We start from the raw sequence: 26,128 nt of genomic DNA, 5'->3' as shown, positions 1-26,128 counted from the left end.
ATATTATAAAGGTGCTGTGTAATGGCTAATTCCTCCGTTTCCATTTCCGCCCATCAGCGGCAGAGCACTGTAGGGTAATTGGAATGAAGAGAAGGGAGATGTGTTGAGACGGAGATGAAAGAACCACTCCGAAGAAAAAAAGCTGTCTGTTACACTTGCACAGAAGCTTCTGTTCTATTAAACATGATGAGGTCCGGTAGGTAGACTCTAGCTCAGAGGCCTGGCAGGTCATGGAGACACGAGATCTGTATGTCTCAATTATTCAATATTAGTGTGAACTGTAATCCTTAATTAGGGAATATGAGCATCCCTTTACCGGGCTTGAAGAAGCTTAGCGCCACTGTCGCCTGGTTGTAGACTCCACATCACTTCTGCGTTCAGGACAGCTGATCACACAGACCAGGCTTATTGAGAAGCACCATTCATCCTCAAACCGAAGTCACTCTCTTGTGCTTTGAAGAGGCAGGAAAAACAGAACTACTATGTCAGTTATGAAAAAAAAAGCACCAAGGTCAAAACAGACTTGAACAATTCACGGTTTATAAATGCACAAAGGAGTGACTGGTGACTCACCCTGTGACACAGTGATTTGAAGATGGAAGACAGGCCACTTTTTTCTGTTGCCTGGTTTTCCACCACAGGACCAGTGTTTTAGAAATTATTATGTCTTCATAAGGGGTCCATATAGAGAACTGTTTCATACACACAAGTACATTTACAGCACCGTCTGTCGGAGTTAAACTGATTTCTGAAGATTGTATGTATATTTGTGTGTTACTTCATCTGGAATAATTTATAAAACACAACTGGGAAAAAAAAACAACCGTTATTTTCACCAAACTGATGCAAAAACAAATTATAAAAGTCTGCTCTCGCACTCATTTTTTAAATAACATATATTAATATTATATATTTAATGTTATATATTAATATTTCTATTCCATCAACAGTTGGAGTTGAGTTTTTTCATCACTGAGAAATTAAATAACGTGACATTATCAAGACAGCACTCTCACTTGTATAGATGTCTGACCGTCACATTTAATATTGCTTTGTTTCATATCATATAATAAATGCCACATTATTTTTCACCTAAGACTTTTTATCGTGCCACTCAAAATAAATAGAACAAAGCAAGTATTCTTTGCAGAAAGAAACCTGCTCATAATTAATTTAGTGGTTGGATGGATGATACATGTTTATAGCTCAATATTCTCAGAGTCTCAGACCCAAAATGGGAAAAGCTTCAGCAATGATTTTCTTCCAAATGGAAGTATGAATGATGATCGATCATATGCATCAGGTCAAATGGGCCTCCACACGCAGCCGCTTCTTTCTGCTAATTGGTCTGGCGGTGGTTGACCTTTATTTTTCTGCATGTTTAATAGCAACTGGGCATGTGGGTCCTCTAGGATTTGTACTCATATATGCTCTTCTTTGAGTGCAACATACTGTAATAGTAATATAATTTTTTTTTCAATAAAGTTTCATTTTAATGGGGATTCAATTCCATGTGCACTTTGTTGGAAGGTTTCTTATTTTCCTCTGTAAATGGCTGCCATCATGCTGCTTAGTTAGCAGATCAATAGAGTTTAGACAACCTGTGGGGGATGGATTGAGACTGGGATACAATGTCAGGAGAGTGCTGGTCCTCCTGACTTTGGAGAGACACTGATCATAGACTGCGTGGCTGTTGTGGGATCAAAGGCTTTGTCAGTCAAAGCCCCTTAACTCTGCGTCTGTAGAGCTGTCTACAGGTTGTCAGGAAGCATGGGCGAGGAATAATTCATGACCTGAGCGGGTAACCCCCTGATGCTCTCCCTACCCCGTGTAAGACAGCAGGTCACACATCTCTAAGCCTGTGCTTATCAGCCCCCAGGCAGTAAATGGGAAGCAGCCACTGGCTTCTGTGCCACTGCTCTTATCAGAAACTCTGGGTGCCTCTTTGCTACAAGATGTGGTGATTTACCAATCAGAGCAGGGTGATATGGTGCACTGAACACAGCTGTACAGTAGGTTTGCTACGTGTGCATTATCCTTAGATTTTTATACATGAATGATGAATAATGATTTTACTTTTTTTTAATAAAAAAAAAAATCCATAAAATTTGTCAAGCAGCACCTTATTTTTCATCACGCGTGGTTGAGAAATATCGTCAAATTATTCGACTACTTGTGAGCTTGTTGGTTCTGTGTGTTGTTTATGAATATAGCAAGCAAGATTTCCACTTGTTCCTTCGCTAGAGCATAAACGCATCACCAGTTGCGTATTGAATTTCTCTTTCTTGGTAGAGTTTATGGCTCTCAAGCATCGCAGTATTCGCTGGGAAATGTACCCAGTATTTGAGTGTCCTATGTTGGTAGCACTGGTTTGGAATTGATATGTTGGTATTTGACCACATATTTATGAGGGTTGATGAAATTGCTGATGATGGCGATAGTCTTGAGCAGAGGTTGAAAGCGAATTAAGTGATGCAAATGGGCAGAAACGGTTTCGACGGAACCTGTTGAATCGTCTCACCATTGGGTCGTTCTTGACAATTTCTGTACAATGCGCGACATATGGTGAATACAGCATGAGCATCTAGGGTAGGTAAAAAAAACAAAAAACAAAAACACACAAAAAAAACATGTCATTCACTTCACTAGCTTTTGCTAGAATATGTCGTGACAATAATGTTGCAAATACACTCCTATCAATAGATCAGTCAAAACTGTTTTCAAAAATGGACTGAAGTACGGCACACCATCGCTTTCCTTTGAATAACTATGTAAACCATCCAGCCGGCTTTAAATATGTATTGCTTATATACTGGAAGACTAGTTGACGGTGGGTACGTACTGTACAACCGTCTCTAGAATACACAGGGCTCTCTCTCTACTTCATGTCAGATTGCATTATCCACTCCTGGATAATGAATGACTACAACTCTTGAGACTAAAACAAGATTCTGCTTTTGATGCTTTGCCTTGGTGTAATCTCACCTGGGGATTAAGTCATCAAACAATTTCTTCTTTAAGTAGGTAACCAAGTCAGGCGTGTGAAATGGTGAACTGCAGTATTATATCGTTGAAATGCAGCCTCCTAACTACATCTAACCCTGAATATTGTTAGATCATCCTTTGGCACTTCTTGTACACAAAGGAAAATAAACCCAAACAATCGCTGGGGATTTATGTGACCCGAATATAGTTTTAATCTCACATTTGACTTCAAACATAGCATTGTAGCTAACTGAGGAACACAATGCATTTAAATTTCCAACTCTAACCTCTAATCCCTTTTCACATTTATGAACTGGGGTTTTTGCATTTCGAATATCAAGTTACAGAGTTGCTCCCTATTACAGTGCATTGGTAAACAGAGCTGCAGCCAGTGAAAGCAGGTTTGAGAGAAAGTCAATGAGATTAGGGATGAATTGTGGAATGACCGGCTCACCGGATGCTACCACTTATCCATCACACATGAGACAAACAAGGGGAAGGTGAAAATGAAATCAGTCCAGCCGTCCGTGTAATGAAGGGCTAATGGGTATCAAACGAATTTCACCGACATTTTAAACTGAAAAACAGCAGAGAGAGAACAAAAACGGCATATCACACACATTTGCCTTCTTTAAAGCTGAATAGAACAAGTGGTGAACAGGCTGTGTGTGAATAACGCACACTTAGTGATTGGTGTTGGTGAGATGTGTAAGCTTGATCTACTGTTGCCCTTCTTACTGATACCTGAAACTGTTTCCTTGTGTAACCTCTGATTGTTTAAATATGAATAAATACCATGCTCATGTCCCACGAGTTTGACATGACATTTCGTCTGATCCATGTGCATGTTAAACTCAACTCTCTTCTCTGACCCAAGCAAATTAATTGTATTTTTCTTACTGGTGAATACAGAATAGAGATGTAGTGAAACATAATTTGATTTGTATTACATTGTGAAGCTGAAATGTCCGCCAGTTTTGAACGGCTCATTTGACTGCTTGGTTGGTATCAAAATAGTCTTCACCCACTTGTCATGTTTAACTGGTAAAGAGCAGTGAGAAAACAAAAACATATCAGGGTGCTCACGGGTGAGTTTTACAGCTCCTGTCAAATTACTGTTGCTGTCTCAGACGCAGATGAAGAAGTACTATTAAGTATTTTGCCCATGCTTGTGTCTATGCTCTATCTTTGTTGGAAAACTGTGAAATATGTGCTTGATAAAATGACATGGTGGTTTGTTATTATTTACTATTATTATTATCTTAGAAATGCTGCTCCATATAGTGCATATATATATATATATATATATATATATATATATATATATATATATATATATATATATATATATATATATATATATATATATATATATATATATATATATATATATATATATGCTGTGATTTTTGCAGTTTGCTAAACAAGATTGTCTACTTTCTTATGTGAACCTTGAAATGTGTGAACATTACTTGGGATCTGCAACTATCGACATATATGGTTTGAGCTATGTGCTATTGCATCACAAGAGACATGGTAATTATCTCATGGATCTATGCTCCTTACACTATAGCTCAGCTCGTAGTGTATGTGATCCAAACCTCTGACTACCCCTGAATACAATATGGTAAATGTTTAGCACTGGGTATAAGCATGGGATCTGCCAGAGAACTGAGCCTAAGCAAGGGATCGATCGAAATCTCAAATGTTGGCCTTTTTACCCTCATGGAAAAAAGTAAGCAGGGCATTGACAGAAGACATGTATATGCATTGATGTTATCAAGGTGATAAATGCTACCATTTCAGACTTCTCATGAAGAGGGGCAAAGATAGAGAAGAAAAAAAGGCAGTTAAAACAAAGAGGATACACTACAAAATGTGAGGCAGACTGCTGATATATAAATGCCAACTTGAAATCAAGTACACATTTACAAACATAAAGTAAGAATTTCATGTAGCTTTGTTAAATTTAGCTGTATTTATTTTTAAAGAGGCATCAGTTCAGCGAATGCCGCTCGGGTTTTTGGAAGAAATGTTTCTTCTTGGCAACAGACGACTTGCAAGCTCCTTGCTAAGATCTGCTATCACTTATATCTTTTTGTCTCTGTTTTTACAGCTATGGGAAGCCAATCCGCTTGGAATTATTTCACACTGAGAACATTCATGAAAACAGCGAGAGTTTGAGACAAATATTGTACTGTGTACTCAAATCAAGCCAAACACAAATACCATTGGACAACATCAACAGCAGTAGATACAACAGTATTGTACTTGACACTTATGACACTTATGTGTCGCCTGACGCAGAAAAGAATTATTTAGAATTTCATTTTGAAGGTCACATTTTGAATCAGTATCACTGCGCCAACATTATTGATAGGTTCTTTGAAAAGGTCCAGTTTGCTTCAACATACTTAAAAACTGGACCAGGCCAGGCTATGGTCATGAACCTTTTTTCGATGTGAAAGAGCTTTTTTGTGTTGTCATGTGACGATTGGTTACGTTGCCCTGTAACCTTGTTTGGCAGTCACCAGCAGTGTTTTATTCATTTCAAAATATTCATTGATATCGGAGGACTTTCTATCTTTAATCAATAATTTATGTAAATTACAGACAAAAATAATTCATTAATCCAACGCAAATGAATCACATATGAACTTCATTTTGTGGGCAACATTTTTACAGTGCAGCACATCATACATTTAAAAAAAATGCAAGATTACACTTAATGCAGTGAAGAGTTCTCCCTCATTCTTAACCTGAATAAAAAAAAATAACATAAACATCTATTGAAGGAATCAGATCGTGTTTTCATAATAGAAATGAAAAAGAAGTGAGATAATGATGTAGGTTTGCATGAAACTGAAAGGTGCCTGACCTTTAGAACTAGACACTCCCATTTGTCCATCCGTGACCGTTTTTTCCTGGTAAATGACCTGACAATACAGAGACACTGTCATGTTTCAGTGCATTGCTTTAACCAGTAGAAGTCCCACGTCAGCCCATTAGAATATCTTTGTCTCGTTCTGCTGTTGTTTTTCGAGAGATACATGAGAGGGCACAGGCTGGGAGACTGGAGAAGTAGGTCAGGTTGAAAACGCAACATGGGGGAGTATAAAGCCTGAGGAGGTGGGAGTTGTGGATGAGAAGAGGCCACCAAAATCTGCGCCGATCTTGATCTGAGACATGAAGTTTGCCCTCTGGAAAACGTCTGACTCAGCACCTTTGTTTTTGATAGGATGCAAGGCAGCGTGGACGCGTCTTCATTATTAAATATATTTATGTGTGGGTGGATGCCATTCGCCCTGACTTTGAGACTCGCTTGGCTGAGCTCTCACTCATACTTGCAAATTGCTGAACGAGGGCAACAATGAGGGTCCCAGGGATGCAGTGAGATAGATCCTTCACGTCATTGAGATGTGGCCATCCTGCTGCCTTCATAAACCCGTATCCACGTAGACTTGTCGACATAAAAACAATGTAAATTACTGAAATGAATTCATGAAGAATAATCTGTAAATTTAAGTCGTGAATGTAATAATATAGAAAGGTGCAGCAATATACTGAATTCAGAGGAATATGGATGTATAGTACATGGATTCTATCTGGCTAGCACTTTGATCCACATTGATTTGGGGGGGTTTGAAACCAGCGCCAGGGAGAAAAACAACCTGAATAAATGAACCAATAGAGAGGTCCAATTATTTGCAATCTCATGATAGACTCGGTTGAAGTCGGTGGAAAACAGCATAAGTAATGAGGAGTGCTTGTTGTAGTCGTGCAAAATTAGCCAATTAGAGCTGATTCACCAGCCAGTAGACACCAGCAAAATCCAGATGATCCAGTGATTTTGAAGAAAATAGACCTAGTGTGATTATATTTCAGCTATATGCTCGAAGAAGAACACCCTACTATCGTGGGGAAAAAAAGTAATAAAATAAAAAAGATCCTACGTACAGCCTTCAACGAACAGTCTCAGCCTTTCTGCAATATCAAGACAGAAAAACAGACATTGGTGCTGAAATAGGCAGAAAATGAGACCTTAGCAACTCGCCTCTCCAGAGGAACATCTTGTGTGGTGAAACCTCCATGTGATCCAGCTTTTATTTATGGACTCATCATCCTGTATTAAACATGGATGTGAGTTATTGTGTGTCACGAGGGAGGGGCTTGGGGTTGTGGCAGGCCTTTGTGGTCTGCTCCCGCACCACCGACGGGGCCACAATGGCACATCAATCCCGCCCTGTCCTTGGCTGTGTAGGATCCACTCCTGAGAGGGAAACGGCTGACACCTTTTGTGAGAATAACCACTGCGGAAGTGACATTTAAATGGCCTGACCCCCCACCCTCTGCCTCCCCTACCTGGCGACTGATAAATATTCATAAACCTCGACTATTGATGACAAACGGATCCAAGCAAACAGAATGACTTTCATCAAGGAAGAATGACGGCATGGTGTAAGGTCAGGAGTCTTCGGCTCGTGATTGACTTGACAATGAAAGGATGAATAAGAAGTGGTGTAAGGGGGTATAGGAAATATTGATACGATCAAATATTGCAATACTTAATTGCATGATTTTGTATGGGTGCGTTTGCTGAAATATCACAATACGTGATTGTGTGATATTGTCCTAATTAAATTAATATTTATTCCATAGATACTTGGATATGTGACGTGTTTAATACTTTTTAATACTGACATTTTCTTTTTGGACGCTGGTTTGACTGAGGCAGCAATTCATTTTTCCTTTCACCTTCACCTTCTTCTGCCGCTTATCCGGGGTCGGGTTGCGGAGGCAGCATTCGGAGCAAGGAAGCCCAAACTTCCCGGTCCGCACAAACCTCCCTCAGTTCATCCCGAGGCGTTCCCAGGCCAGACCAGAGATATAATCTCTCCAGCGAGTCCTGGGTCTTCCCCGGGGTCTCCTCCCAGTAGGACATGCCCGGAACACCTCCCCAGGGAGGCGTCCAGGGGGCATCCGGATCAGATGCCCGAGCCACCTCAACTGGTTCCTCTCAATGTGGAGGAGCAGCGGCTCCACTCCGAGCTCCTCCCAGATGACCGAACTCCTCACCCTATCTCTAAGGGTGCGCCCAGCCACCCTGGAGGAAACTCATCTCAGCCGCTTGTATCCGCGATCTCATCCTTTCGGTCACTACCCAAAGCTCGTGACCATAGGTGAGGGTGGGTACGTAGATCAATCGGTAAATCGAGAGCTTCGTCTTGTGACTCAGCTCCCTCTTCACCACGATGGTCTGATACAGCGACCGCATCAGTGCTGCCGCTGCACCAACCCGTCTATCAATCTCACGCTCCCCTTTTCCCTCACTCGAGAACAAGACCCCGAGATACTTAAACTCCACCACTTTGGGCAAGAACTCTCCACCGACCCAGAGAGAGTAAACCGCGCGATTCATTGTTCTGTGCGAAATTTAACTGAAAATATAACTAGACTGATGTCATAAGAATAAACTCATTTTCATGCACTTAATATTAGACTGAATAATCTGATTTTCCCCTTTATAATGATGGTTCCTATTACAATACAAGTAAGATCCGACTTACGACCGGGATCAGTTCCGACCAACGGGTCGAATGCCATTCAAAATAGCTGACACAAGGGTTATAGGTACTGCTGTAGTGGTAGATCGCTGTGTGAGATGCTGGGATACTGTGCTGCCGTAACTGTTGTACGTGTTGCCAGGCTGCTACGTGCTGCGGTGCCAGACATTGAATTAAAATAAATAAATAAATAAAGCATCTGCTGGCCGTGGTTGTACGTATGGGTGGACGTCAGTTGAGCAGGTTGTACAGTAAGTCGGATGTTACTTGTGTATTGCTGGGCTTATATAGTATAGCAACGTATTGCATCACCACTCCTGTGTCGGGATACATACCTGCCAATACACAGCCCTGCTCATGAGCAGAATTTACTCTCTTGATTTCACCAATACCATAAGGACTAAAAACCGCTTTCAATATGTTAAAAATAAACTTTAAAAACACTTACTTATTTATTGAGCCAAAATTGAAACAAAGCCTTGTCCACTGCAGACAGCGATTTCACTATTTCACTACTAACAGCAGTAGCATTTTGAAATCCTTTAGACTCTGTTAATGGGAGGCCAAATGTGTGTTGGAGCAACACATTGAGTCCAAAAGGGAAAACCAGAAATGCAGAAATGATCACACTGTTTCATTGAGACATCGTAGCTCGTGCAGCATTTTAAATCTACCACCATCTCAGTCAAACTGTCACCTCTCTTTCATTTGAAAACACATTCACACTCCGTCATCCTTTTTACAGGTGATTTCCATTTATTGAGAAATATGTCAAAAAGTCTTACTTTCATTGAAAAAAAAATGCTTTCTTTTTGTCTGTTCAGATCCATTCACCAACAAATTGATTCAAGAGGCCTTACCAAGGCTAAGAGGTGCGCGGACAAGGACACTGCACTATGGTAATGTGCTGACTAAAAAATTCTTTGATTTTGGAGATGAGGCTATATTTTGGTCTGATTTGTGCAGAGACACAAGTGTATGTGGACCAACTGTCCAAATAGAACATCTGGGAATAAGTAAGGAAGAATAATTTAACAAAATAAAAAAGAAAGGATTTCAAGTGAAGCAAAAGTTATGCTCTGACTCACCCGCCACAAAAGATCATGGGGTAAAGTGCTCAAAGGAAACACTTTTTTTTCTTGTCCTTGGAATGCCTCCGAACGTGGAACTTGATGCCTCAATAGGCAATAATGTGCTTTGTGAAATGGAACAGAAATGACAAACGGCGCATGTTCTTTATGTTGTAGGAGCGTCTCTCGCTGCCGCTTAAAGGTGCAGCCTCCTCTCTGACACTTTTAGGAGACTTGTCATTCTTTTAAGCACTTTCAACCGACAATTATAATTCATCGCTGGTTTTAATGTGTACGCTCTGCAGCTATTGAACGTAGTGCACCTTTCCTCACATTGTTCATTCAGTGTATTACTATTCGCCTCTCCACTTTTGCACTGCTTCTGCAATGTGAAATTGCAGCACACGTGCTTCTTAATTCTGTGCAAAGCTGTGATTATGTTCCTCCCCTGTTTTCCCCACTAAGAAGATAACCTTTCGTTTTATACGCCGCCGGCCTCTCGTGCCGCCGGCATTCGGCCTGGCTTTAATTAAAGCTGTAATTGTGCAGACAGTCTCACATTATATCTAATCTTTTCATTCAAGCTGCTTGCTGTCCTCAGTTCAATTACGGAAGGTGGCTGTTGACTGTTGGTGGAGAAAGGTAAATGAAGCGGTGAGCCCTGATCACTCTGACCTTCAACGCCGCTCAGTTGTTTCAGCCACAAACAGAAACACGTCTACTGACTGTGCTGTGTTGGAAACGTGCAAAATAGTCAGGAAATGGAACGTGTTGTGTAATGCCCAGTGTTGCAATGGGGATGATTATTAATACTGCAAAAAGAAACCAAATGCCCGACTGACTGTCACATTCAGGATGGGCAAGGGTGGTGGCGCTGCAACTGAATCTTTCAGTTGAATTCTGTGACATGGCAGGAAGCTGTGATTATCTACTCAATCCTTTTCATTGCTTCCCTCACCAAGATGGTATTAGGATCTAATCTCATCGATGCTCCGAGTGGATGCCATTACTGAAAACCTTCTTTATGTACATCCACAGGATGAGATCAGCTTTATCTGTCTTGAGTAATTGAACAATATTTTTGGACACATTTTTACGTGCCAATAGCAAACCATAAACGCTGAGAAAATATATTGACGTCATTGCCTCATTTCCATTTGGTTTAGTATACTATTTTTGACATTTATTTATTTATGTACATATCTAAATCTATTTTCATAAAACATCCTGATTTGCAATTGCTGCTCGGACTAGATGACTTCTTCTTCCTCTTCTTTTTCATTGTGCTTCTCCCTTCAGGGGTGGCCACAGTGGATCATCTTCCTCCATCTCACCCTGTCCTCTGCTTCCTCTTCTCTCAAACCTCATGTCCTCTTCACCACCTCCATCAATCTCCTCTTTGGCCTTCCTTTCGACCTTCTGCCTGGCAGTTCCAACTTCAACATCTTCCTACCAATGTACGCGCTATCTCAATGACATGGCATGGAAAAATGAACACTACTATTATTTATGTATTTATTTTTTGCTCCATGTCGTTCAGCCAAGAGTATTCCCCATGTTTTTTGGTTTGGTTTCAGAGATCCTATGAGAGCTCACACGACGACCTCTGTTGGTCTTCTGCCATATGGAATTATTAGTGGTCCTATACTAATAGACTGAATATTAACTGGGATTGTTTTTCTCGATGTTTTTTTCCTACAACAGTTCCATGAAACAGTGTTTCATTGATCGTGACAGCAAGAGCACTTCTGTCATGAATGGGTCATAAATCCGCTGATCTTATCCTTCCAGGCATTAGCTGACTTTCCTACCTAGACGACAGTTTTAAATCTCACTCTCTGATGTGCTGCTGTCTCAGGGGGCGGGATAAAAAGCAGACTTTGGACCCTCGATGGACATGCTTTCTACGTCATCAAGATTTGAAATGGATTTAGCAGAATTTAATCGGTTGCTCTGCAAATCCTCAGCGGTGACTGAGCATTATTACGCATGCATTTGATGAAAGCATGGGAAGGTATGGATGTTATTCGCTGGTGAGTGGGCTCGCTGAGTGAAGAGTGTGTTTGTTATCGTAGCAAAGGTGACCCTCAGTGTGGGATGTGTTAGAACCTTAAGATTAGTATCTACAAACTCATCTCCGAGTGAAGCTGCCAGAAGTAGATTGAAAGATGCAGCCGCACCAGTGTTTTATCCATGATAACGGATCAGATAGACTCTGCTGCATCACTTTCACTTTCATCACAAGACCCGCAAATATTATTTCTATGACACTATTTTTAGCTACTTAAAACGCCCGTTTCATCTCCTCTTGTGTGATGGAAAAATGTTTTGTTCTTTTTGCATTTTGCAAATTTATTGATCAGCAATTACGGACATCTTTCTTGGGAAGTAGCTTGCAGTTTTAGCTACATCTGTCCCAACAAATTTCAGTACCTGCATTGAAAAGCTTGTAAAGGTCCTCGGCTGAAATTGTCTTGGCGCAATGTCACAAGTTTATAGCATTCTGCCATAACATGCGACTTCTTGTTGAAGGGACACTTTGTTGTTTGCAAGCTTTTCATTGCTGCTGCAGTTGTCACGGCATGGTCACACTAGATTCAACGTGCCATGCTGAAGCCAAAAGCCCAGATTCTAGAATCAGTGTGACCGCAAGCGCGCTACTGCTGAGCACGGCACGCTTCCTTGGAACAGCATGCCTGCGTCAGGTGTGCTGTGCTGACACAATCAACGGCACCACTGGCGACACGTGCACAGAGTTGCCAGGGCAGTTGTACATTCAATGTGGGAAATGTAAACCATGACACAACCAGGCGTGTGTGCAAGAAGCTTCCCATTAACAACAGCAACATGGCACTGCAGAGTGGTTCACGTTGGCCTGACGCTGACACGCAGAGTGTTCTGGAGATTTGCAAAGAAAACACTGTCTTAAGAGTAGCACGACAAGACAAGCTGCTAGCTTTTGACAAGACGAGGGAACATATGTGACCATCTTAGCAGCTTAGCACATTTACAGCAGAGCATCAGCTGTCGGCACCAAACGAGCAGTCGCTCTTCTCGCTCAATAGCACGGCCGTAGTGTGACCACACCCATTTATCTACTCACACAAATTCAATAGTTGAACCTCCAGCCTTCTTGCTGTGAGGCTGCAGCACCAATCACTTCATCACTGCGTCGACCAGTACGTCTAGTACCAAACATTGTCAAATAGATGGTATGAGCCAAGATTGCAGAGGAAAGAAAAGAAAATCAACACATGTATTATTTAAATTCTAGGAAATATTCACACTGCTTAGCTGACTGTGCCCTCCCCCTTGTGTACGTGTCACAGAGCTTTCCCAGAGTACATTCAAAGTCAGAGCATCAGCAATGCTGATTTTACCTTTCTTCCCACTCTGCGTTATTTGCCTCTGTGCTCTTATGAAAGAGAGGCCACATCATCGATGAATCTTTAGTGCCAGTCTGTCACAATTAAGTTGTGAAAAGAAGTCGAAAATGCTTTAATTGTATTCCTTAAGAGCCCCAGTGCCATTAGCGCCCAACAGAAACCCCTTTTGTTGTCGGACAATTATGGCGTCTCTTCACTGCCTCGCCTTTGTCTGCCATCAATTTTCTGGAATGGCCATGTGTCGGGAGATGGAATCAGAAAAGGCAATACATACAAAGACCTGAGCGATTGCTGAGGAGAAGGAGCAAAGAAGCAGGGAGAGAAATAAGTGGAGCCAAAGAATATCTTAATGCTGTACCTCATCGTGGGTGGAGAATCTGGAGCAGAGGCATCTGACAATGGCTGCGGGATGATTTTTCTCTTTCTTACGGTCATAATCATCCGCATCTCTCATAACGTGATCCTTATTTCTGGCTAGATCCCTTAGATTCCTAACAATAAGTACAATTCAACATGCCAAGGTAAGTGTGAGGATTGAAATGACAAATCTTCTATATATGGTCTGAGTTTGGATGTTACAGCCCAAATGGTTGTCACCGGAGCCTCATTGCCCTCGGCCCAAGTGCTTCATAAATGCCTCGTTGTGAGGTCAAAGGTTAATGAAACACTTGCTGTTACAAGCATTGACCCTGAAGCCTGGAGGTGCCACAAGCCGAGGGAATAAAAGGCATATTGTTAATTTTAGCAGACATTACTCTCCATGGCAGGTGGGCTAAACATAGCTCGTAGCTTAGCTTTGTGGCCTCTTATCAAGGCAATTTACCTCGTGAAGAGGTCCTGCTTAATAATTCATGGAGTCCATCGGCTACGGAGCAGCAGTCAATCGATGCCTCATCTCACTCGGAGTGCCAGAGGAAACTATGGATAAGCCCCTCATCAGGTTTTCCCTCTTTTGCTAATGGTCCGTCATGCCCACTCCCAAATTTTGATGAGAAACAAGCAAAAAAGAATCAGACAGACAGAAATGCTCTTAGTGAGGTAGTGAATATTGGGGCAAACACCCGGTGACTGGGGGGTATTCCTTCCCACGAGGCACTCTACTTTATATTCTCGATAGAAGATCAAACTACTATGGAACCTTTCATTGTTAATAACAAATGCACCACCTGTCTGACCTTGAGTGCCAGTGTCCGTATTCACACCATGTGTTTCATTGACTGTCATTTATATGTCGTGCATTGGACTTGGACTCAACTAGATGATGAGTAGTTTTGCTTTAAGATAAGGTCTGTTGATTCTCAGATTTACATATCGTTGGCGCTGGAGTTATTCCTAACAGTGGTATCTCGAGAGGCGCTAAAAAGTACATTGACGGCCACTCACGAAAATAATCAATGATCGACGGTCAATTTTAATATCACCTCACGATAACCGACTACCGAAACATGAAATTACAAAAATAAGTCTAAAGAAAAAAAAAATGCTTAACATTTGTCATTATTTTATGATGACTTTAAGTGAGTAATATACAAAAATAATATGATGCCCTTAAGGCTTGGACCCTGGTGGAGCATGATATCAAAGTGTGTGTGAAGGAAGGCTTTGCTTGAATCCTTACATGTGCTTGTGACTCTATTACTTTACTGTCAACCTGGATTTGTCCCTTTTTTGTCGACCAAATTCTCGACAAAACATCCCATACTCTTGGCACGTCCACGTTCTCCAAGTACTGCTCAACCTTGGTCAATGCTTCTTATTCATTTCTTGACTTGAGTGCTACCCTTTCCTGAAATGTTGAGATGTTTGATTTGTTCTGCTGCATTCCTTTAATATGACTATTGCCAATAGTATTTGGATTCAAAAGTTTTAGTTGATATAAAAGTATTGTGAGTGTACAAATAGCCTTGTATTTCTCAGATGTCAATTTTGATGACTTGGCTGTTTCTTCTCTTGTTGCATGCTGTGATGGAAAAGTGTGTGACAGACGCTAGCCATTTGTAAACAAAAAGTCTCTTTGCACGAAGCATAGGAATCTTCCCCAGCCACCATGTGAGGCTGGTCAAGGTCTTGATAAACTGCTGTCCTTAAAAGTGTTTGTGTCTTTGAAATGAAAAGGAAAATATGGTGTGCACTTGAGGAAGTTTATTTCTCCAGTAAATTCTGAATTAAATCGATTTCCTGCGTTAGAAAGCGACAAATGGGCGAGGCTAACATTTGGCTTAGAAGGCAGACAGCCAGCGTTATCTATCAAACCCAAAAAGGGCACAGAAATATGGACGTACAACACAAAGACCCTGAGACTTCTATTTCTCTGACTCTCTGTGCTCTAAACCAATCCCACTCCAATGTGAGAGAAAGAGTTTCTGACAAAATAATCTAATTTAGATTTCACGCTGATAATAGTGTAATTTACTGGTGATTCCTATCTAGACGATAGCAAGGATTTGCATAGTAAGTCAGGACGCATCTTAAGCCATTCATTTGTGTAATTGAGTATTTGAAATGAAAGAGTTCTGTACTGTAGTAGAATTTGGGTTCCTAAACATTGATCCTCTTTTGATGTCAGGATTTTGCTGCTTTAGTGTTGATAGGGGCAACGATGGAGAACCGGAGGAAGAAACACAGTTCCAAAATAACTGTTCGCAGAGGATAGTAAAAATAGAATCCAACTCACCTGGGCCAGATACTGTTGGCACCACTTCACATGACACAGGTGGTGCACCTTTCCGCTAATACAGATTTTCTGTGGAAGTCTACTGAAGATTGTCATGCCGACATCCATTTCCTTAGACCATCCTACAAAGATCATCATTGAAACATGATCTCATAAAGTAGTATGATATTATACTCTGATCTAACCAAATTATTTCTGAACCCCTTGTCTCCAGCTGTGTAAAAGATCAGGCGTTGATCCTTGTCATGCCAGTCAGCCTCTCCAGCTAGCATAGCCGCCACCAGCCTATTATAATAGCCCAATGTCCGACAGGTGTCATTGGATATCATTACCGCGTAGAGGCCCCATTTGCTATGCGAGAAACCGCAGCTCATTACTGTGAATGGAAGCGATGAGATTCCCATTTCCACGGCTTCAGCTCATTTGCATATGGGCCACAGATTTCTTCCAAGTGGTGTTGTTTGACTGGCAGGTTGTAAATGGCGGATATGTATAACTGATGTGTTTGTGAATGACAGGAGTCGTACCAAGAGTTGAACTCCAGATGGGCAAGTGTTTGACTAGATCCACAGTGACTGGGAATGCGATGCTAATTGCCACTACAATGTATTTTTAATGATATTTCTAATATATTATGCTTTCATTTGACAACATTTTGATGTTCAGTTTGGCCGGATTTATAATTTAACAATGCTCTTGGGAGACTTAATCAGGTCACACATTCAGTGTAGGACACATGCATCTCAACCGTTTTGGGATGCAAGATGAGATATTTGAGGACACAACAAAAAACAAACAAACCTCCAGCCTCAGTATAAATGCAGTGGAATATACAGCAAGTAAGAGACAGCTCTTTGAGGTTACCTTTCTTTTTTTCTACCCCCACACCCTCCATCAAAGTGGCGCGTGTTTGGTCAAGTTCAGTCAGTTGCGCCTCTTCAGGAGAGGGAGACCAGAGAGTGACGTCCCGCCGTGCCAGTGGTGCTGAGGCTACATGCTGGTCAGGTGATGAAATTGAGAAAACAGTAACACAGTGTCGCCTGTGAAAGAAACAGTTATTCCAAGTTATTCAGTTAAACATGTATTTTAACAAATCCATACATCACAAGACTATAAGCCTTTTTTTGCTGCATTCACACATTTCCGCTCCCTGATGTCAGTTATGCTACTGTTTAATCCCCATTTATCACCCATGATAGACCATTTCAGCCAGTCTTGCACACTCTTACAGCGCTCACTGCAGCTGCTATCATCCAACTGTGATGCACCTGGTCGCAAACCTGCACAACACTCACAATGATCTGGGATCAGAACTTGAAAGCCCCTTGTTTTTGCATTGTGTTCAATCCATTTGAATCTGTTGTCTCAATAGGAAGAATCGATCACTGGTGACTGGCAGCTTCTATTTTGAAACTCTGTTCCAAGTTCTCTAGTTTTTATGTGTATTCATTTTATTTCATTGAAGGGTGTGCCCCTTTCCTAAATGGCATCCAGGCTGTTCTGTATCTTGGCTTTAGTCCAGCTCTTGGTGACTGCGTTCAGGAAATCCAATGTGCTCATTAGGTTTAATTCCATCAAGTACGTCCCACTCATTTTATCTGCATGTGGAAAGGCACAATGATTCTGGTGGGATTATGTGATAAATAGATAAATGTCATTAAACCCCAAATGGAACGGAGTATGTGCTGCATGCTTGTCTGTTATTTACATCCTTGACCTTTATGTGTTCAAGATCCTACCAGACGTAATCCGCGCCAGATATACTTTATGTATTATTTAAAGACCTACTACGCAAAAGCATGCAACTACATGACCACAGTCCACTACTACAGTCCTCAGTCTATTACTTAAGTTAGGAGGAAGTGCAGAGATAATAAAGGATATGGGCTCATTTTCAGAGTCGTGTAAATCTCTGCTGCACATATCACATTAAACCCTGAGAGGGTTTCGCTCAAAGAATAACCACCTAGTAAAGCACAATATAAAATCAGACATCTTTGGCAGCTCATTAAAACTGCATTTTCAACCTGTCTGTGGAGGATAAATAGCTGTATCGATGTCTTATAAAATGTGTTACATGGTAGAGATACTGTACAGGGACGATTTTTGATTGTTTGGTTGTACTAGGACGTAGACTGGGCCTCACCCTAGATCGCCTATGATTTACTAAGATTGTATGTACAATTTGAGACAGGCACAGTCAAGTATTTCTATTCAAATATTAAGTCATTTATTCGCGCATTGTTTGCCAAATGGCGAGTTTGAAGAAATGCACGGTGCAAACCTAACAGGACCTTGGACAGCGATTGCAGGAAAATAAAGAAAAACAGTCAATGCTGAACTATTGCTCACTAACCTTTGCTTCTTTACGCAGAGACAGTCCACCACTCACCGTTGATCTTAAGAATGAGTACTGTTAAATAACATGGATGGAGAAGTGTTTTTGGAAGCCTTCGTTGATGCTCAGTGGAATTCAAACCCGGAGTCCCCTGATGCTCCAAACATACTAAAAACACGCATGTTCTTGCTTCATTGAGAGTAGTGCCCCCAACTTTCACATTATTTGCAGCAACATACAGAATTATTCTGATAAAGCCCTTCTTAAAAACATATTTAAAATGTTTATGTGAATGCTGTTTTGCCTGCATTTTAGCATGTGCACTCACTTTTGCCCATCATATCAAAATTAATGTGTGAATGCAACACAGTCCTCAAATATGACTGCCACTTTATTTCAAAATATGTATCAAAATATATTTAAAGTCCCACAATGCACTGCAGATCGTGTTTCCAGAGGCAATTGTGGGCTGATTAAACATGGCTGGTGTGAAAAAAAAAAAAAAAAACCAAACAAACAAAAAAACAATCAGCGTTCTCCCCACTGCTTCGGCAACATAGTCCTCAAAATTGAAAAAAAAAATTAAAAAATCAGAGAGCACTGTCAATAATCCTGTCTTAGCAAAGCCAAACCTTTATTTTTCACTCATGGCTCTGAGGCGTCACTATGTTGCTGATATCCTGCTTACATTTCCTTCTGTTTCTGACTGTTGAACTGCAAATGACTGATCAGTAATTTGACCCCAGCCTACAAAATGGTCAAACCATCGAGTCAACTCGATAATAATAATCAAATAAAAGCTTTGTCTGGTTCCTGCCTTCTGGAGAACCGCAGCTGAGACAGTTTTTTTTTCTTCATTTCTGGGGTCAACGTCCATCCATCTGTTTCTTGTGAGTTTAGGGACAGCCACAGAGAATTTAAAATCCACTGTGAATGCATATTTTAAGGAGGGATACAGCTGCTGGTAAAAGAGGCAGAAATCTTTAATACCTCCTCAGCTTTTTGGTGATGAATAATTGCAGTCGGATAGTATAATAACTACTGACTGCTTCAAGATCTGACCTCAATAACTGATGCTGCGTTGCTCAATGATTGATTGGAATATCAAATGTATTAAAATATTTACTTTGTAAATGATAGATGTCTTTGAAATGAAAAGGGTTGATTTGGGTGCTGTGATGTTGAACTTTCAAAGACATCATCAGTAAAAAGAGAAGCTGTGATGCTGTACTACTCTTCTTGTCTGCTTCATACTATCATTGTGCCGCACAATTTTACAAGATCCATTACTTAAATTTTCATCGTTCAATGTGTTGGATGAAGGAGAACCATCTACCTGTGCATTCCTGAAGGAGCCTGCTGGGCGTGCAGGAGCGACTGCGGCGCACAGTCACACCTACAGACAATTTCAAGCCATTAACTAGTGTTAACTGCAGGAGTTGGACTGTAGGAGGAAACCGGAGTGCCTAGGGGCAGCCCAGGCAGGCATCGGGAGAACATACAAAACATTTAGAACGCTCAAGGACTCAGTCATTTGAGGGACCTCAACATTGAATGCAGCATAAAATACTCAGATGAAATTTGTCTCAAATCGTGATCAGAGGTTGGTGGTAAACAACTTTGATGCAGTATTTCTTTTTGTTAAGAAAGGTCAGATATGCTGTCTAGTAAAGCTTGATGCTGTATAATATCAACTGCCACGTGTGCAGAGCTGAGGGATGTTTTAAGTGTGCCATTATCTACGCAATAATCTTTCGACATCTTTTCCAAGTAGCTGTAATTTTCCAAACATGCATGCTGACTGTTCCGCCAGCCTAATATTTACAGCAGTAGCCTTAGCACTCTCTGGTGCGCCGTTAAAAAGCTGTTCAGCTGCATTCATGTGTAACTCATCGACCATCTATCCTTCCCGTCTTTCCTCCTTTCATTTTTTCCACCATTTAGCTGACTGACCGGACGCCTTTCCATCAAAACACACAACATCCCGCTTTGTTGGTCAAGGTTGGCGAGGAGACTCGCTTCATGATGATTATAGTCACCTGTCAGGCCCTCTGGTCTGTGAGTGTTGGTTTCCTGCGCAAATGCTGCGATTGTGCTGCCTACACAAAGGCGGTCACGGCAGATGCGCTCTGCTGGAAAATGATCAGTGTGGAAGGTTTAGTCGAGTTATTGTGTTGCTTTATTTGAGGCTGTGTTCCATGACACCGTTTTCCATGAGTTGTCCTTCATGGCTTAGTCTGCAGTTCACAGGGCAGAATGTGTTCAAAGACGGTTGCGTTTTCACACAAATTTGGCCCCAGGAGCTGAAGCTTGGGTGAAGGCAGTATATCAAAGATTTATCTCAGTCCCAATCGTAGCGCTTCTCTACTGGGGTCTGCCCGGTTCACTGCTGGGTTCTCCTTTTCCTCGTGATATACCATAGTTCAATGCAGAATCTATCACCAACCAAGTTTACATCGCTGTAGTGTGGCCGAAACCCAGCTGTTCTGGCAGCGATATGACCTGCAGCATGGGGAGCACAATCAGGAGGTGTTCAAAATGTTGAGACAGGTCATTAAAACAGACTATATAGTCAATGGGAATCCCTCAAATAATGCTCTGGCTTTCATGTTTTTATGATCTATCTAACACTCATATAAACAGAAAATGGAGGTTGGACACACATACACACTCACAGCACAGGCTTGTCACGCCATCTCTATGGGGACCGCTCTTTGAAAATGGAGGCTGGACAAACATACTCACTCACAGCACAGGTTTGTCACACCATCTCTATGGGGACCGCTCATTGCCATAATGCTTCCCCCAGCTTCCCACCCGAAACCTAACCATCCAAAACAAATGGTTCATCTTAACCAGGACTACCCAACTTAAACCCAATTATAATGACATTGTTGTTTTGAAGTCATGCTCAAATTGAGGCTTAAACACAAGGAGGTGTTTAACCTGAAATTGGAACTCGCTAGGATATGCTTTAACACACACATGTACACGCACATGATCAAAGTGCACACATCAGCGTGACTCAAGCTGTGGAGAGAGACTTGCTGCCGAGGAGAGCTGGTGATGTGTGGTGCGATTTGGTCATGGTTTGGGGAGCCAGCTGGGCCCATCTTCTGTTGGACATTGGAAAAAGAAAAGGACAAAGGAACAACGTATCAAAGTAAAACAACAAATGGTGGCCCTTTTCTTTGCAGCTTAAACGAAGGGAAGAGTAACCATTTTGGCAAAAGGAGAAAAACACAAATCTAAACAAATAAAAAATTCATTTATTGTTAAATACTCATTTGATCCAATAATAACCAAAAGGAGAAATTCTCTTCCCCAAATAACCCACACATCCTTGAGAACAGAAATGATGAGATAAATAGCACATTTAAAATGACTTTCTAAATAGAAAACATGTCTTGAGGAGTATCCTCCTGGTAATTTTAGCAACGTAGTAACATAGATATTTTCCTGGTATGCAACTGCTGAACTGAAGCCCTATTTATTTCCTGACTCTTAAAAGGTTAACCTTGAGGGACACACACCTTCAAAGAAGTATGTCATCCCTCCCCTGGAACATTTCACACCATAATCACAGCTAACCTGCACTTCTCCTCCACCTTGTTTCACCTTTGTCACATTCGACTATGACCTGCTGGCCCGCCTTCGCGTTTAAGCTCCACTCCTCCTCGCCCTCCTCCACTCAGTCCCTGAAGTTCCCAGAGGTGACGGGCGATGAATGAGGACACTCATTGTTACACCAGCAAGCGCAAAAGCCATGCATTTTTAATCTGCCTTGACACTATTGGCCGTTTCTCTCTCACCCCTCCTCTCTGCATTGAGTCCCCTGACCGCAGCTTGATTCATATGCAGCAGAGAGGCTTTTCGCCATGGGACCTATGTGCCCCTGGTGCTGGTCCCCCGCTGTATGTGTTTGGAAGACACCTCTGCATGTAGCTCATGGGCATCGCAGATTGTTTTATGGCGGGAGGACAAAGCCATGAAGGGCAGGGAGGCTGCAGCCACTGACCTTCAGACATTTGCAAAAGGTCATTACATCTGGTCTCATGCGGGCAAACCATTTGCTACCAAAGAGATTATTCATGAAAAAGACATTCTAAATACAATAGTCTCTCTTCAAATCCGTAATGGCTGTTCATTTCCAATCCCTTCTTCATGAAGGGGGGGAGTCTCAATTCTGTAGGAAATTTCCATCAATTCATGACCTCCAGGCCAACATTGCCTGGAGAGTCTCAGGTCAACCCGAATAGTGGAACACATTTAACTTAGTCTTAATCCATTTTTTTCTGATTTGGCAACATTTTTGCTTCAAGACCCCAAATTCTGAGTTGTGGATGCTTGGCACTTGAAAACATTCGCTCCAGCACCTGCGATAGAGTAATTAGAAAGAAGTGCTGCATGAGCTTATGATTCATCATCTGGAGTACAATCTCCCGTCAAAGACCTCACATTTATCTGTGAAAATGGATACACGTTCGCCTGTTTGCCTTCATTTATCAGCAATTGTTACTACCCAATACATTGCTCTTATGAGACACAAAGCAGACACAACAGTGGCGGAAATTGTCAGCCAAAACAGATGCCTCTGTTTCATCTTTTGTGCAAGAGGTACATTATCAATACTTACTCTGCAGTGTTTCTTTTGGATTTTTTCATTGTCACATATTTTGACTCTCGGCTGCCGCCCCTGTTGGTATATTGGTGAACAGCAATACCAATGTAAATACACGTTTCACGTGCATGTGATCAGTGATGCTATCATCGTGACAAAATGAGGGGTACATTTTCATATGTAATGGAAGCACAAATAGGCATTTAAGGAGCAAACCATGGAGCTGTTATCGTGGGGTGTTATACTTGTCCCTCTTCATCAAAGCCAAAAACAGAACATCTGAAAATAGTGACCTCGTGGAATAGCAGTGATGGGTTAATGACGCTTCAGTGGGTGTCTGACGCACTCGTTCAGGTAAACAGGGTGTTTGCGATCAGTGAGAATATTGATATGTTTGATGTAGATTCTTTTGAATTCTTGGATTTGGTTGTTTAAAAAAATATTTTTGAACTGGCTCACAGTGAAAAGCCTGACATTTAGAAAACCTAAGCAAACCAGCATCCAGCATCAGTTCACTGGACATTGGCTCTGACCACTACACCACAATATGTAACCAGTGTGCGAAACCGTATGGATGTATATAACATATTCATGTCACCATAAAGGCATCAAAGTTGATCAATTCATTGACGAACCAACCCAACAACAACAGCTATAGGTGCACTTTTATCTGTCTTGAGCACCAGCCCCCTAACATGATGGAGTGCGACTCAACCGCCGACGTTTTTCAATATGTGCTGTCCCACAACACTGTGCACCCAGCAACTGAATTGGTCACATGCTTTCTTTTCTTAAAATGACACATGTATCGACACGTTTCTGGGAGCGATCGCAATCTATGTATGCCATGATGCATTAACGCGTTTATCACTTCACTGGGGAAAAGGTCAGTCCATGAAGTGGAGTCGTTTACCCAGTCTGAGCGTCACCTCTCGTGCTGTCAGGACGACATGCATCATGAGATCTTTAGGCTAAATTTATTGAGTGTAAAAATGGTATGAACATCGTTTTTTCACACATTAGTGTATGTTAAGGTGAGTGATTTCATTTTGCTAACACTGTAGAGAACTCATTACGCAATCTGTGGCATCAATTTCTTCCTCTAGGTCATACATGAAAACTCATTGTTTTGCATTGTTAAGCAATATTGTATTGTTGTTTAAACATGAACAAATGACAAAAAAACACTGTTCTCAAATATCTCTGTAAATGAATCAATATTGTTTCATTCAATGCTTTTCACACTTATATGATACGGTATGTATGCGATGCTTCATGAAAGGCAAAACAAATTCATTCTCTCCAGGAAGTGTCTGTTGAGATTATATTTATCATAAATGGCTGGAAATATTGAATGACGCTGAATATCGTTCTGTCTTTCAAATAAATATAATCAGCACATAATGAGAAAAAAGATGGCTTCAATCGCGAACAAATTGTCCTGGTGTTCGCCTCTGAACAACTTGCTCATCCACATTGAAAGGCACATTAGAAGAGAAAAGGCAGGAAGCACTTCGCGCATGTCATGGTGACAAGACCACATAGATGGAAAGCAATCTGGAGAAGATGGCGTCAAAGACCAGGCACCAAGCCTGATGTGTGAGCTACATCTTGTTAAGGAACTCATTTATAGTACATAGGCATGAAAGGACGCATGTTGTATACTGCAGGGTTTTTTTGCTCCTTTACTAGTCATCAACATCTGTGATATCAGGTCAATATATTCATCAATATACCAGAAGGCAGTCCATCTTTTCGCTGATCCTGCACAATACTTGCAAACGGATGTTGGTGTTACATTGATAGTGGCTGTCAAGAATACATCACCAGTGTGACTTGAGTACTTGAGAGTACTTGTACTGTCTCCTACATGTGATGTAAAATTTGAAGTGCTTGAATGGACCTTTGTTTTATTTTTTTTGTATATTGTTTTCCTTCACTCATGTAAGTACTGAAGAATAAATGTCATTCCTCACATTAGTATCACTCTCAAAACTGGTTCAGAAAGTCACCTCCTGTTGATCTCCGCTCTTCTTCCACAACAAGATACCTTTCCACTGCCATCATCATCGCTCCCTCTTTTCCTCCTCAGGTCTCTCCCTCTTGCTGTTCTGCTCATGTCTTAGCATAGTGAATCAGCTACGGCTTTCTTCAGGGATCTGCCCGTAATGAAGCCTTTGTGTTTGTACTGTGAGCCGGCACCATTTTGAAATTGAATTGGATGTTCTGTCGCTCTTACCTCCCCATTCCCAACACGGTTCGGGTGTTCTCCATTATCATCCACGTTCAATGGTCCACTTTGTGTTCCTTCACGCACTACCTTGTTTTCAGTTATGAATTTATTTTCATAGCACATGCAATATACTTCAAGGCAAGCATCCAACTCCCAACACCTGGCCTCCTAATGCGTTGTAGAGGCACGGTAAAATGAGACAGCAGGATGCCAAAAAAAACCTCCCACCCCAAACCAAATACAGTTTATATATATATATATATATATATATATATATATATATATATATATATATATATATATATATATATATATATATATATATATATATATATATATGTATATATATATATATATATATATATATATATATATATATATATATAAATACATATATAAAAGTCGACCTGATCCCCAAAATAGTTGGATGTGTCAAAATGGGACAAAAATCGTACAGTGTATGTCCAGCTTTAAATTGGTGAAGAATTATAATGAAGTTGATGCCATGACAATGAACATTGAACAGATACCACAGACGTCTAGCATCCTTGTATTTAAGTGTCTGCTCAGTGCTTGTTGGTCTAGTCGTCTGCCTGACCAAATTTTACATAACCTGCGGATGAGCAAGTTTCTGTAAAAACACAATCTGTTCTTAGCTTGATCCCATAACAGTCAAAATAGCACAAACACTGTGGGTTTGTTTTTATTGTTTGACTTTATTATCTGCAACTTCCAGACCATGTTTTTATATCTGCTCCTGACCTTTTGACTGAAGAGTTCTCAGCATATTTCCAGACTTGTCCAGTTGGTACCAGTGAGAATAAGCAGCTCCCCTTCTCACCCCTTAAGTCTCCTTCCTTTTCTCTCTATTTTCCTCCCTCCTCTCGCATATTGCCCATATTTACTCTCCAGATAATGGTCACGGATACAAGTGAGAGCTTGTTTTGGATCACGTTTGCCCCAGTTGGACGCTTGCCTCTCTGCCGGTTTTGTTGTTTGGCACTTAGCGGTGGTTAGCAGGCGCTTAAGAAGGTAAACAGTGGGAGGTGTGACAGCAACATGACAGAATCCAGACAGTGAGAGTTTATCTGGGGAAATGAAATGCTTGAAATAGCACAAGGCATGATGGAATACTTTGAAAGTCAATGAGAAAGGGGGAACAGATTCAGTGGCTCGGTGGCGGCAGAACGCTCACGGAGGTCTCACAAAGGACAAGGGATGCTGATTAATCTAGCACCTTGAGAGTGCACAATGCTG

The 26,128-nt window shown here is 41.2% G+C and overlaps 1 protein-coding gene across 15 annotated transcripts in view; it reads left to right on the top strand.

Annotated features, from left to right (window-relative positions):
• nrxn2b (neurexin 2b) overlaps nt 1-26,128 on the top strand; it is a 633,241-nt gene that overhangs the window by 42,897 nt on the left and 564,216 nt on the right. For 14 of the 15 annotated variants that reach the window (XM_053860769.1, XM_053860768.1, XM_053860772.1 and 11 more), the window contains exon 2: nt 9,374-9,448. The exons of the other annotated variant lie outside the window; for it this stretch is intronic. The gene's annotated coding sequence lies outside the window, so the exon portion shown is untranslated. The remainder of the gene's footprint in view (nt 1-9,373; nt 9,449-26,128) is intronic. 15 annotated transcript variants of the gene reach the window in all.

Source organism: Synchiropus splendidus, chromosome 3 (assembly GCF_027744825.2).
Source record: "Synchiropus splendidus isolate RoL2022-P1 chromosome 3, RoL_Sspl_1.0, whole genome shotgun sequence".
NCBI classification, from domain to species: domain Eukaryota; kingdom Metazoa; phylum Chordata; class Actinopteri; order Syngnathiformes; family Callionymidae; genus Synchiropus; species Synchiropus splendidus.
Note: the sequence above shows the minus strand (reverse complement) of the source record. Positions and strands in the feature narration are given on the sequence as shown.